A 13,995-nucleotide genomic window follows, 5' to 3' on the forward strand; every position below is an offset into this window, starting at 1 on the left:
CTAACACAAGTTTGTTTATTACATTCCCTCAGACAGGTCGGTTGCTGGCTGCTGCTACTGATGCTTTCAATATCTTGTCCTCTTGGCCCAAAACTAACAGTATTACAAACTAACTAAAATAGTGAGTGACACCAACAAAGTATTTGCTGTGGAGCTACATTACAGTTACAGAACCTGCTAGCGCTGTTGCAAACAAACTAATGGTATAACATTTGCTTTTGTACAACTATAGTGTCATGTTGTCCCTGGTTATATGTGCACTCTGGTCTAAAATGTGCTGTACAGAGACTTACTCAGGACAGGTCGAGGCAAGTCTCCAAAAATAAAATAGACCCACTTGTCATTTGTTTTCTCTTGGGAGACTGTTCTGTGATTTCTTTGGTGCACTGCAGCCAGGAATAATTCACTTCTCATGCCTGGTTTTCAGAAGTGTGGCTATGGTCTCCTGGTTCATCACCTGGGAAGAAGAGGAAGAACTTCATATTTTCACAGCTTTTATTTTGCTCTTTAATCCATCCATCCATTTTCTTCCTCTAATCCGGGGTCGGGTCGCGGTGCCAGCAGGCTAAGCAGGGTATTCAAGATGTCCCCCTTCCCATCAGAGTTTTCCAGCTACTTCTGGGGGTAACCAGAAATGTTCCCAAGTCAGATGGGATATGTTATCCCTCCAGTGAGTTCTGGCTCTACCCCAGAGTCCTTTCAGTTGGACTTGACTGGAAAACCTCCAAAGAGAGGTATCCAGGAGGATCCTAATCAGATGCCCGAACCACCTCATCTGGCTCCTTGGGACACATCCAGATGTTGGTTCTCCTCACCTTATCTCTAAGGCTGAGCCCAAACATCCTTCAAAGGAAATTCATTTCAGCCGCTTGTATCTGCAGTTCTCCCAGTCACTACCCAAAACTCATGACCATGGGTGAGGGTTGGAACGTAGATCAACTGGTAAATTGCCTTTCAGCTCAATTTCCTCTTCACCACAACAGTCCAGTAAAACACCCACACTGCTGCTGATACCACACCAATCTACCTGTTCATCTCAAGCTCCAGTTCACCCTCACTCATGAACAACATCCCAAAATACTTCAGCTCTTTTGCATGTGGCAGCACTTCACTCCCAACATGGAATGTCATTGTCTTGTTGTTAATTTTCAGTGTTGGTCACAAACCTCTGAGAGCCTCGGTTTGGTGAAGCTCTGAGAATTCTGGTTCCACCTCACTGCAGATTTCACAACTTGGTTAAAACTGGCCAAACGTTGGTTGAAAAGTAAAAGTTCTTTGACGTGTCAGATATTTTCATCAGCATTTAAGTGACAGTATTTCTATTTGTTTATACAACCTGATTTTATAAAACAAAAGCTTCAAACAACAGGATTTGACCAAATTTAACTCAAAAGTTATAAATAAATGTGGTTCAGTATTCGGTCCTGTTTGTTTGTCGGGAAAATATCTCAAAAACTCGTTCAGATTTCAGTCAGACGTGGTGGAAAGTTTCCCCTGAACCAAAGAACACGTGATGAGGATTTGATGCAAATCCAGGAATTTTAGAACATTTCAAGATTTTACATTTTTGACCTTTTTCACTGTTTTCTGTCAGCTGCAACAGATTATAAACTTCTAAACCTTTTCTGTTACTGAAATAACAAATTCAGTGGTGTTCAGTTTTGTTTGAGCTCCTCTGGCCTGTGTTTACTCTGTGGTTGGACTCAGGGTTTTTGACTAACCGCTGAGTCCGGCTCATTTCTGTGTGATTACCTGTGTGTGTGTTGAGCAGCACTGAACTGGTCTGCAGGCCAACATGCAGCTGAAAAAAGACAAACTAACGTCTGAAACAGATAAAGTGCGACCATCAGCGGTGATGCTGATCTTGAGGCTGCTCCATCCGTCGCTGGTTTGATTCCATTTCGGCTTCTTGGCTCAGAGCTCTTCTGCCAACATATGGCTCCTTTTATCCGGCGAGGGACCAACATCATTATTCACTGTTTGTCGCTTTGTCTCCTTTCAGTTGGAGCTAATCTGAGTTTTATCTCAGAGAAAAACAGCACATGTTGTTTTAATGGAAACTTTGTGTCCAAATTACCCGTGAAGGACCATCAGTGTGTTTAATGTTGTTGGTTTTTCAGTGGGAGGATCCAGAATCTCCTGCTGGCAGACGATGAACAGTTCTGCACTCATTTAGCAACACAGCAACATCACTTTCCACAAAGCTACAGACTATTTTTTCATCTCAAATCCAGTAACACTCAAGTAGTCTCTGTAAACAGATATCTGAATGCAGAATCTGTAGACAAGGGACAAGATTTTGGTATCTGAAGCGTTCTGGTTTCTGTTTGTAGTATTGACCAATCATATTTCAGCGGGCTTCGGTTGCATGTGGGTAAGCAGTCCATGTAGAGAGCAAAAGATGAAGAAGGTCAAAATGGCCAAAACAGTCTAATAACCCACAACCTACTGTCTGATGATAGTTTAGCTCTTTATTTGCTTTTCTGGTTGCAGACATTCTCTCTCAACTCCAACTCCAGTCTCATGTCTCAAGTCGCTAATCAGATTGTGAACAATGACTGGTGCACAGAAGAGGTAGTCTTGGCTCAGATATCTGCTGGCAGCACTGGAAGCACCAAAACATTGGCTGTGGCCTTCAGAAGCTAAATTGTCGTCAAATGATAGCCAATCATTTCCAAGACTGACTTTGAAGTAGTTGGATTTAAAAGGACAAAATTGATTGATTGATTTAATTTCAAGTCCTGACTGAGAAAATGATGGTTACTGCCTCACCAACATCAGTACACATGGACAGTGACACACGAGGAGGACCTGTTTTATTAAGATGCCACCAACTGGATTTCTCTCACATTCATCCTCTGTCTGGATTTGGTGTTTATGAAGATACTCCATAAGTGTGTCTCCAGACTGCATTAGCTTTAGCTTGGTGTTCAGTACTAATAAACCAGACACTGAGTACTGTGTGTACTTGTGTCAAGCCTATGAGTGGAAGCATTCACAGCACAGTTCTCTTATGATCTCACTTCTGTCTATTAAAGGTGCAGTATGTAATAATGTCATTAATCACTGTTAATTTCCAGTATGTGAACAGATTGTAACGTAACTTAAACTTAAAGAATCAGACTTTCTCTGGTTTTCTCAGTTGTCTATATTAGCCTGTGGACTGATGTCTATGTCTGTTTCCGGGAAAATCCAAAGGATGTGACATTTATGCTCCTGAGTGTCACCTTCTTTATGGCACCAACAGTTTGCAACACTAGCTAGCGTTAGCTTGGAAACAGTCTGCTAATGACTAGCACCCACCACAACACAAAGTCAAACACAAAGTCCAAAGTCAAAGCAAATATTACTGCAAAGTACGTGAAATATATTGGTGATTATTAGTGATTCAAGGCAGGGATGGACTATTAGCTAAGCTAAGGTTAGCTACCTAGCTGTAACTTAGCTATGGGGCATGTATCGTGGTGATTTGCAAACAGCAAGCTAGTCAGTATCACATATGGAGTGTACTTTATTTTCCAGTGTTCGGTCTTGTGTACATCACATTGTGGTTTAGGCCGATGCCCCGAATGATGCTCACTTGAGGAGTGTGAACGTGAACATCATGATGCTGACTGCGGTTCACTAAGACTTTTGGAAAATTCTGCTTCGCACCTTGATCATTCCACTTATTTACAACTTGGATCTATTTTCATAGTTTCGTCCATCAGACAGTAATACATTAATAATGTGATGCAAACTGTGCTTTGAAGCCAAACAGAAGTTGAATCCCTGACAGCATCACTGTTAGCATGTTGCTTCTCTCTCTGACAGTGAGTCTTGTGTTTTGATGGATGATCTGGGGGCCACAGGGCCCCGCAAGAGCATCTGGAGGCTGAGTGAAAGGACTGACACCGGGCACTCGTCTCTGCTTTGTCTGGACTCTCTTAGCCTCTCTCTGTGAAGGACAAAGGAGGAGGAAGAGGAGTGTGATCAGCACACACACACACATCCTCCATTCATCTCTCACACACTTCACCACACAGTCACTGAGAAGCTCACAGTTGTTCTGGTTGAATTCGGCTTTCAGAGCTCAGTGATGCTTGTTGCAGTGACAAATGTGGTTATGGTGCAGACAATTTAGATCATTTAGTCTAGCGGTCCCCCTGACTGAGGACGTGGGGCCTCCAGTGGTCTGTGGGGCTCCAGGGAGTCCATACAATATGGTTAGAAAGCCTTGATTTGGTTTAATGATTCCTGAGCCCTGGAAGCGTGTTTGAACACAGATACTCAAATATACTTTTAACTTTCTTAAGGTTGTTCAAGCTGAAAATGCTTCTGTTAAATTTAGACAGATAAGGTTTCAAGGATATAACATCCAGGAAGGGAAATCTAAAATCAGACGGGGGAAGAAGAGTCTGGATTGACCCTGATTTATTGACAGTTTACTGAGGACCTGCAGATAACCTTCTGCTGGTTAAACCAAACTACATTTGACCTGCCGTCCAATCTGATTAGTCTCTGCAGCACCGCCTGAGTCTGTCAGCCTCCACCACACCAGCTAACACTTCATTCAATTAACTGTCGATTAGAGCAAAGACTCGATCCATCACAGCAGCTGAACAGCCTGCTGGGAGACACGAGGATGATACTTGGGGGTGGATGTGACGAGGGACAATGTGCGCTACAGTAACGCTGAGATAAAAGCTCCAGAAAGGCTTTTCATGTCCGTCCTCATGGTTTGCTTTTAGTCAACAATGCAAACTAACATCAACATCCACAAGATGAAAAGTTGCAAAGATCAGCTGAACCACATGTGAAGCGTCTGTAAATGAGCTGCAGTCTTCTTCCCCTTCTTCTTCTTCTTCTTCTTCTTCTTCTTCTTCTTCTTCTTCTTCTTCTTCTTCTTCTCCTTCTTCTTCTCCTTCTTCTTCTCCTTCTTCTGGATGTTTGAGGCTGTCCAGAGGAGGAAGCAGCTGCAGCGGCCACACCAAACCCAACACTTGGCCCCACCTGAGTCCGGGGGCCCCGCCCGTCTGCCCGCCATGCCAGGACAAGGACCCCAGTCAGCCAGCACAGGAAACAGACCCCCACCTACCTCTCTGCCCCCAGCCCAGGCACACTTCCTCTGATGGGGGGTGAAAGTGGTCGCTGGCTCCAGTCCCCCCTCCTCCTCCTCCTTATCGAAGCCGCTGCTTTGTGTGTTCCCATGGGGAGGTGGAGCGCTCACTTTGCTCCTTGGCGTCTCCCTGCAAAAACACAACAGGACCCCTCCCCCACATGTGCTGCACAACTAATCCCAAAGAAAAAGTCCAACGAGGGAAAATCATTGAGGCCAAAACCAGTGGAGAGCTGAGTCTGAAGAAATGTTTATGAAAGAGCATCAATATCAGGTTGAATTTAGCTCTCATCTTATCAGGAGCTGCTGGTCTGTTGAGTTTCTTCTGGTCATCCAGAAAATTTTACCTCTGATCTATTTAACAGCGCACTCAATCTTTTTGGGCTTTGGACTGTCGACTGGACAAAACAAGACGTCCAAAGATGTGACACTGTACTTGTTCTTATTGTCAGATTAAAAGTTGGATTTACTGATCAAAAAGAAAAACAGCATATTGACTGAATGAACATAATTGTTGCAGTTATTGGTACTGAAGCTTTAACTTGGTAAAATCTGAAGGCCTGAATATACTCCCAAACAGACGTGTACAACAGTTTAGTTGACTGTTGGGGGTCTGTCCTACTGTGACTGGATGTAAAACGTCCTGCTTCAGATGCAGTCAATAACCTGAGTCATTTCTAGTTGGGCATTTTTATTACTTTTCCCAGCCATGACCCTCCTCATCCCCCTTCACATGCACTCTGAAAGCATGACATGATAAAATTCAGCACTGCGGTGCTTTTTGATAATTTTAATAAAGATATTTCTCATGATACACTTATATACACACACACGTACAGTACGTGGTGACAAAAGAAGACGTTACTTTCCGTGGGTGTTTTTGTGAGAATGTGGATCCTGCAGATGAATTGGAGGAGTTTGCATGTCACTGTAACTGTGTTATGCAGTGTGAGACTCACACTAGTCTGGTCCTGGTCTTCTCTCAGCCTCAGTTTCTCTCAGCTCACCTGTAGCGGTCTTACAGGTGCACACTGGTTTTTGGGAGCCTGAACATGTTGATCATCATCATGATCATTTTGTTCTCTTGTGTGAGTTTTGGTTTGATCTGTTTTTCAAACCATTACCAACATGATTTAATTGATGGATCATGTGACTGAGTTTGTGTGTGTGTGTGTGTGTGTGTGTGTGTGTGTGTGTACTCACTGACCTGGGTGTGTTAGTCAGTGCAGCTCCATGGAAACTGTCAGGGTGGTGTTACATATATTATATCACTCCACAATTAACAGCATTTTTGTGTCAGTGCGTAGTCCAGACCCGTCAGTGCAGAGTTTGGAACAGGGGGAACGTTCTGGCACATCCCAACGGCAAAAACACATCCTACTGGACGTTCTACAGTTATTTGATCCGCCACAGGAACATGAAGGAAAATCAGAGTGTGGAGCCTCAGAAACACTGACGGAGAGTCAGACTGTCAGACCGTCCTGTCAGAGCTGGAACAAGTTGCTGATTAATCCATGTGATCACCTGCTCTGATGATCGATTAATCTGTTTAATAAGTGGTCAAATAACTTAATCCCTTATTTAATTGATTTCTCAGCAGATTAATCAGTGATGGAAATAACCGCTGTAGTCTCTTTGTTTTCTCTTTCTTCTCTTTATTTAAAATCAACATTAATCCAAATTAACATGGGATGGTAAAGTCCAGATTATGGTTATGTACTGAGAGTATGAAATGTAAAATCATTATAAACATAATAAGTATGAATATGAAAGCAGTGTGTGGAGGCAGCAGTTTGAGGGTGTGTGTTTGTGTATCTGCTGCTGCAGGAGGTGTTTCGGTTTCCTGCTATTTACTGCTGATCTGGACTTCCTGTTTCCTGCATCCTGTTGGCCTCGAGACAAAAGCTTCATTACACCCAGAAATTAAAAAAACAAACAAACATAAACTTCATTCAAAATCAAAAGATTTAATGCAGAAAACGTCGACTCATTTGACCGAGTCAACATGTTTTGCAGGTTCCCTTCAGTTATTTCTTGGCTTTGAATGATCATTTTAATTATTTCAGTTTTTTTTTTCATTTTGTTTGAGATTTAGTTGGAAAAAAAGACATTTTAGTCTAGTTCTGTCTCCATGATCAATTTCTGTTAAGTGTCTCTGTCATTTTTGTGTATAGTTACCATAGTAACAGACGTAGTGTCCATGTGACTGCAGAGAATCAATAGACTGACTTGTTATAGACTCTGAACCTCTCTCTTTCTCTCTCTCTCTCGGTCCTGCTCACCTAGGATTAGCATTAGCACAGCTAGCTGTCCTCTGCCCTGCAGACAAGCTGATTCAGCACTGTGTCCACAGGGAGACTTCTCATTGTTTTGACGGCTCAAGATAGTCCCACTGGACCAAAAGTCTGTTGCTTCGAGGGTCTATTGTCCTGTTTCTAAAGTTTTTTGCTCGTAATGTCTGAGTGTATTTTATCATGTAAACGTGTGAAAACATCAGGTGACCTTTATCACCACGGTAACAATATTAAATAATAAGCACTTAATGTTGGTGACGATGGCCGACTGGGACGTTCAGGTAGCTCACCTGAGTCTTTTCTCTCAGAACATGTTCATGTTTATGTCCTTGAACGTCTCCTCAAACCATCAGATGACTGAATCTGCTCGGGGAACAGGTGGCATTCCTCCATACAAACACATTAATCACATTCTTTTCAATTCAAATCTGATGAATTCCTTCAATATGTCGTCCTCACGCCTGCCTGGGGGAGGGGGTGAGAGGGGTGAGGAGGGCCTTTGTCTGTGAAGAATGGGAGGGGTCGCCAGTGGCGGGGCGTCCTGCGAGCCGGCAGATGGCCGATAGGACGAGCAAACAAAAGTGGACGGCAGACTTTCTCTTTTCAGAGCCGCTCGTCTGAGCTCCAAGACACAAAAACAGCTCTGACCTGAGGGGGGAGGACCAGGGGGGAGGACCAGGGGGGAGGACCAGGAGGAGGACCAGGGGGAGGCAGTGGACTGTTGGCACCCAGCTCAACTTGCACTGATCCTGTGAAACGTGTTATCATAACCTGAGAGCCAAGAAACAAAGATTTCACTCATTTTTGATTTTAATATATTCACATATTTTGGAACAAGAATTCTGAGCAGTTGTAATATACCTTTATTTTATTTATTCATCTTCAGTCAGAGCTTCATGGCTGACAGGAGGATGCAGGTTCAACAGGTTTCGTGTTTAAGGCTCCTCGTTTTGATTATGTTCCAATAATCAATAAAAACGATTGATTATTTTTTTTAATTAGTCAAAAACATGATTTTTAAATGTAAAATGGAGGCTGTCTGAATTTTATGAGCTTCCAGCAGCATTTTAACCTACAGATTCTACAAATTTCAGCCAAAACTGGTCATATGGTGTTTTAGTGTCTTCCATGTTAAAGTCCAGTCGTGACCTTTGACCCAACAACACGTCTCACTTTCTCTTGTGATTGAATTGATTGTCTCTTTATGAACCTGTTCTGTCTGAGGTTGTCTTTGGAACCTTTATTGTCCATTGATCAGAAAACATTCAGCCTGTTCTCCGTCACCTGCAGCCATCTTTGTTTTCTCATAAACCAGAACAGCTCGTGTGTTATTGTTACGTTGTCAGCGGTCTCTCATCTGCTGTTCACCACACAGTTGAAACGTTTTGATTGTTCTTGTTTGTGGTTGTTGGACAAACTGCAGTTTGCAGGAGTGATGCTGCCTTCAAATGGAACGCGTGAACTTGTGGTTACAACATGAAGTTGACCTGAAATTGACTTTTTAGATGTCTGATGTACTTTTTGCTGCTGACCCTGTCCACAGCAGGACATTAGCGTCCTACAGTTGTTCTCCTGCTGCTTCTCCAAACTGGGGGCTCGTCCACCGTCATTACTGTAGGAAGAACCTCATACAACCACACTTCAAATAATCTGAACTGTCCCTTTAATGAGACTGTAATCACCTGAAAGACAACATGTTGTTCGTTTGTCCACAAAAACTGTCGCCTCTTATACTCTGCAGATGGTGGCTGCAGAGGACATGGAGGACATGTTGAGACGTTTTTAATTCCATGTGAAACCAACTTTTTGTGGTTCAAGTGTGACACTTGTTGAATCTGTCGGTGTGAACTTCTCCTCCTCCTCTTCCTCCTCCTCGTCTCTCTCACGGTGTTCCAGCTGTCGACGGTTCTCCTCAGCTCTTTCCGTCCTTGTTTCTGTAACAGGGGTCAAAGGTCACCGATGCGTTTGAGGTCAGCAGTACATTGTGTTGCCGTCGGCTCTGTTCTCCCCTCCTCCTTCCTCCTCAGCTCTGACCTGTGGGACAGGATGGGCGTTGCTGTTGGAGCACACTGAACCTCCAGTCAAACTTAACCTTTGACCTCTCACCGGCTCGCTCAGGAAATAAGCTCTCAGAGCTCTGCATCGCTCCGAACAAGATGTCTGACTTTATTGGTGATGATGTTTGATGCAATCATAGTTTAAAACTTAAATCGTCTGTCTGTCTGATCAGAGATTAAGTCTGCAGGATCATGAGTGACCGGATTTTGATTCTTGATTCGGTTTCTGTTGATATCTTGAGGTCTGTTCCCTCATGTTCTGTTTGGTTTAAGAGGTCAAACAAGGCATTAGAACAAGACCAACACGTCCAGTCTCTGTCTCCAGTCTAGTCCTGAGACTTTTTTCCCTGTTCTCTCTGTCTCTTGTCCATTTTGACTTGGAGTTGTCTTGGCATCGTGAATTTCTTCTAATGGTTTTTTTTATTCTTGCAAGGCAGCTGGATTTGTGGGGTTTCTTGAGACTCCATCTTGTCAGGCTTCAAGTTACTGTGTTTGTGTCTGAACCTCAGTGGTTTGGACCAATCAGCATCCAGTGAGGAACCTGTGACAACGACAAAACAAGCAAAAGAAAACTACAGTGGCGGAGGTTAGTGTAGATACTGTGATAGCGCCAGTTATAAACTGTAGTGAACATGTATCTCAACAGTATCCTGATCCTCGCCGTTTTACACAGACGTCAGATTTTTTTATATATAATTTATTACAATCAAAGAGAACAAAACTGCTCTCTGATTCTGAGTGTTCTGAATAACTTCACCAACAAGACAAGTTTATAGAACATTTATCGACAAAAATGACAAACCTGTGTTCTTTTCAGTACTTAAGTACAAAAAAAAATCTAAATGCAGAAAACTAGTGAATAATAAGACACTGACTGGGTGAGACGAACATGTAGGATGTCAAATTTGCAGAAAAGTTGCAGAGTTTGGACAAAATTTCAGGGCTGTGCAGAATTAACAGAGATTGGTTGAATTTACATGAACTGTTGCGATCACAACATCGAAACTTCCTGGAGGAACTGGAGAGAATCCAACATGGATTTCATCATAGTTTGGGCAGAGTCTGAAAGATCATCCTCAGATTCTTGGGTGTTTTGCACGGTCAGTTCAAAGCATTTTTTATTTTAATTAAATATAATTTAATTTTTGTATAATATTTTATCCAAGCCACTGGAGAGGAGCAGAGGAGCTGCAGGTTGCTGACCTGCATTCTGATCATAACCAAGTAGTTTTGTTGATCAAACCAAACTGTGACTGTTTCACAACATTTACCACAATGAAGATCACCATGACGACCAGGGTCACCTGACTACTGATTCAAGAGGTTTATTGTCACTCTGGTTATACAAGTACAAGCCTGAGAAAAGCTTTTGCTGGGAAGCTCCATGAAAGAGTAAGTTAAAAAAAAATAAAGTAGGTAAGTTAAGTAATAAAGACAAAATAATAATAATAAGATAAATATAATATAGTATAAAATAAAGTAAAATGTCTACATACGAATTATATACAATAATAAAGTAAAAAATACCACACTAAATGACAATAACAGACATGACACAAGAAATATTCTTAATCAATAATGGAAGTAAACTTGTAGTCCTGTGTGTGTGTGTGTGTGTGTGTGTGTGTGTGTGTGTGTGTGTGTGTGTGTGTGTGTGTGTGTGTGTGTGTGTGTGTGAAGCTGAGTTTCTATAAATAGTTGCTGTGTGTGTGTGTGTGTGTGTGTGTGTGTGTGTGTGTGTGTGTGTGTGTGTGTGTGTGATGAGCTCAGCCTCTCAGATTGATGCTCAATTAAAAAAAGACAAAAAAAAACAGAAAGAAAGAAAAAGAGGAGAAAATGACTTCACATTCCTGAAAACCAAAATAAACAGAAGACAGAGAGCAGAGAGGGTCGATCACAGAGGACAGACGTCATGGAAGAGGAGGAGGAGGAGGAGGAGGAGGAGGAGGAGGAGGAGGAGGAGGAGGAGGAGGAGGAGGAGGAGGAGGAAGAGGAGGAGGAGGAGGAGGGGTTTATACAAGAAGTCTGTGTGCTGGAGCTGATCAAGCCCCTCCCCCCTCTGTTCTCCCCCCACAGATGATTCGGGGGGTGAGGAAGGAGGGAGGGAGGGGGCAGCTGGAGGAGAGGGAGGGAGCTTCAGTCAGTACAGAGAGAGAGAGAGAGAGAGAGAGAGGAGGCAGCAGGACGGAGCATGAAGCAGCTGCTGAGGGTCTGATTCTGAAGGACTAAACAAAACGGTAAAAATCAACACATTTTATAAACTTCTAGTCATTTTTTTGAACTTTATCTGTATTCAGTATCAGATGATTGTTGCTGTTTGCTGCTGTTTGCTGCTGTTTGTTGCTGTTTGCTGCTGTTTGTTGCTGTTTGTTGCGGTTTTGAATGAGGTTAATTCTCACCTCTGATCTGTTTATCAGGCTGAAAAAGTGCATCTGTTTCCATCTTGTGCTTGTGATGCAGATTCATTGATTACTTACGATACATCAGCTGATCCAAACTGATCAGAAGATGTTTGATCAGATTAAAATAAAGAATGTTTGGACAGTTTTAGTTTTTACAGGGTTTCTGCAGGTTTCAACAAGACTTTTTAAAGACTTATTAAAGATCATTATGAGTGAAATTTACATCTCATTTCATTTCAAAACGACTCTGTGTTTGTTTCATGTTGTAGTTGAATTTTATCTGGTTTTATTATTTGAAACTGGTTTGATTTTGCCGGGTTTTTTTTTACATTTATCTTTGTTACTACTTTTTTATTTCAGTCAAACTGCAGCACACTCAGCATGTGAATTTAAACACGGCTGTACATGTAGATAGATGATCAATGTTGTGTGATGCAGCAGCTTTGAGTCTGAAGCTTTGGGACAATCATTACTTTTATACCTCACCTTTGCTGACCTTACATTAGTTATTACAGTGTGATCAGTAGCCTACTTTTTTCCAAAAAACACATTTATTAAATCCAACGTTCTAACAGTAACATCATTATTATTAATCAATTTTTAAGAACTTTCAAAATTGGATTTATGACATTTTAAGGGGCCAAAATTCAGATTTTTGGATTTTAGTCTTCTTATTGACCTGCAGAAACCAAAAATACACATTAAAACAACAAAAATCTCAAAACAAAACTAAAGCAATTTGATGAAATCAATCAGTAAGAACATTGATCAGTGCTGTCAGCAGTAAAAGGTGTTTTAAGTAGTCGAGGCTGCAGTTGTGAAATGGACAAATGTGGTTTGATTTATTTAAATTCTTACTTACTTTATTGGTTTATCTGACATGGACAGCACACGTTAATGAATATTAATATAAAAATATAAAATGTAAACATGCAGGATTACAGCAAAAATGCTCATTTTCATCTGTAGTCACTTGATGTACAAAGACAACATACAATGTGCAACATGTCCAGTTACATTAATTAATTAGTCAGTTAATTATCAGGTTGATTTTATCTGAAAGTGTTTCTTCTGACCTCGTGTGGTTTAACGTCTCACCTGCAGTGACGTGCAGGTGAGATCCAGGTGCTGTCAGCGCACTGTGACATCACTGCGGAACTGGTTTTAAGTAAACACAGGTGTAAAACTTTGAGTCCTGATCAGGACACACAAAACATGCCTCAACCAACCTCAACCCAACGTCCTCTAGCTCTTTCCAGGACGGTCCAACAGTTTTTGACCCAGATAAAAATTTCACACAGAATTTTCCACGAATTTCTTCCGTCACACAGCAACTGCTGACAGCTTTTCTCGCAACTTTCAAGTAACTGCTTCCAACATTGCATCTGCATGTACGTGTAACAAGTCATCATTCTCAGTCCGGTCGCACGTTTTCCTCCAGGACGTAATGAGTGTTGCTATGAGATACGCTGTGAACCAATCAGCCAACTGCCTGACGAGACTTTTCTCTGGCTCTGGGCCATCAGACATCTTTAGCAGTTGCCTTCAACCAAAGCACACGGCCTTCAGCGTCGGACAGTTTGCTTCTCATTGAGTGACGTGTTGACGTGATCAGTAGCTGCTGTCATTTATTTGTCTGCCTTAGAAAACTATTTCTTCAAGCCAACTTCAGTTAACTTTTAGTCCAACTTCAGTCAGCAGCTGTTGGAAAACAGCTGAAACCTCCAGAAAAATTGTTAATCCAGTTTGAGTTTGTATTTCTTTGTCTAAGTTCAAATTGATTTTAATTTGGGGTTCTTTGCGTTGTTCTTTTTGGGGCCTCCAGTGAAAGTGAGCTAAGTTGCACTGTGGGCAATGTAGGCTTCAGTTTTTGACAAGAAAGAAGAATTTGTGGAATAAAACAGATGATATCTTTGCTTCCGCTGAATCGATCAACACTACACATTTTTCCTGTGGCCTGTAGTGCAGTTTATCCATCGAGGTTGTGTGTGTGTGACTTGCAGAGTTTTGGAGACGTGCCATCCTGCTTGGCTGAGCTTTAACCTCTCTGTCTTTAATTGTTTGAATTCTTTCTCAATGCACAGGCAGTAATTTGAATCACTGGGGGCCCAGAGCTTATTTTACCCTGAGGCCCCTGAAACAAG

General features: G+C 42.0%; 1 protein-coding gene across 2 annotated transcripts in view; it reads left to right on the top strand.

The window, feature by feature from the left end:
* The window catches only part of tiam2b (TIAM Rac1 associated GEF 2b), a 52,711-nt gene that overhangs the window by 11,974 nt on the left and 26,742 nt on the right, over positions 1-13,995 (top strand). Inside the window, exon 1 of one of the 2 annotated variants that reach the window (XM_084736767.1) lies at positions 11,609-11,686. The exons of the other annotated variant lie outside the window; for it this stretch is intronic. The gene's annotated coding sequence lies outside the window, so the exon portion shown is untranslated. Of the gene's footprint in view, positions 1-11,608; positions 11,687-13,995 lie in introns of those variants that run through there. 2 annotated transcript variants of the gene reach the window in all.

Source organism: Lutjanus erythropterus, chromosome 15 (assembly GCF_056507025.1).
Source record: "Lutjanus erythropterus isolate fLutEry1 chromosome 15, fLutEry1.hap2, whole genome shotgun sequence".
Classification (NCBI taxonomy): Eukaryota; Metazoa; Chordata; class Actinopteri; order Lutjaniformes; family Lutjanidae; genus Lutjanus; species Lutjanus erythropterus.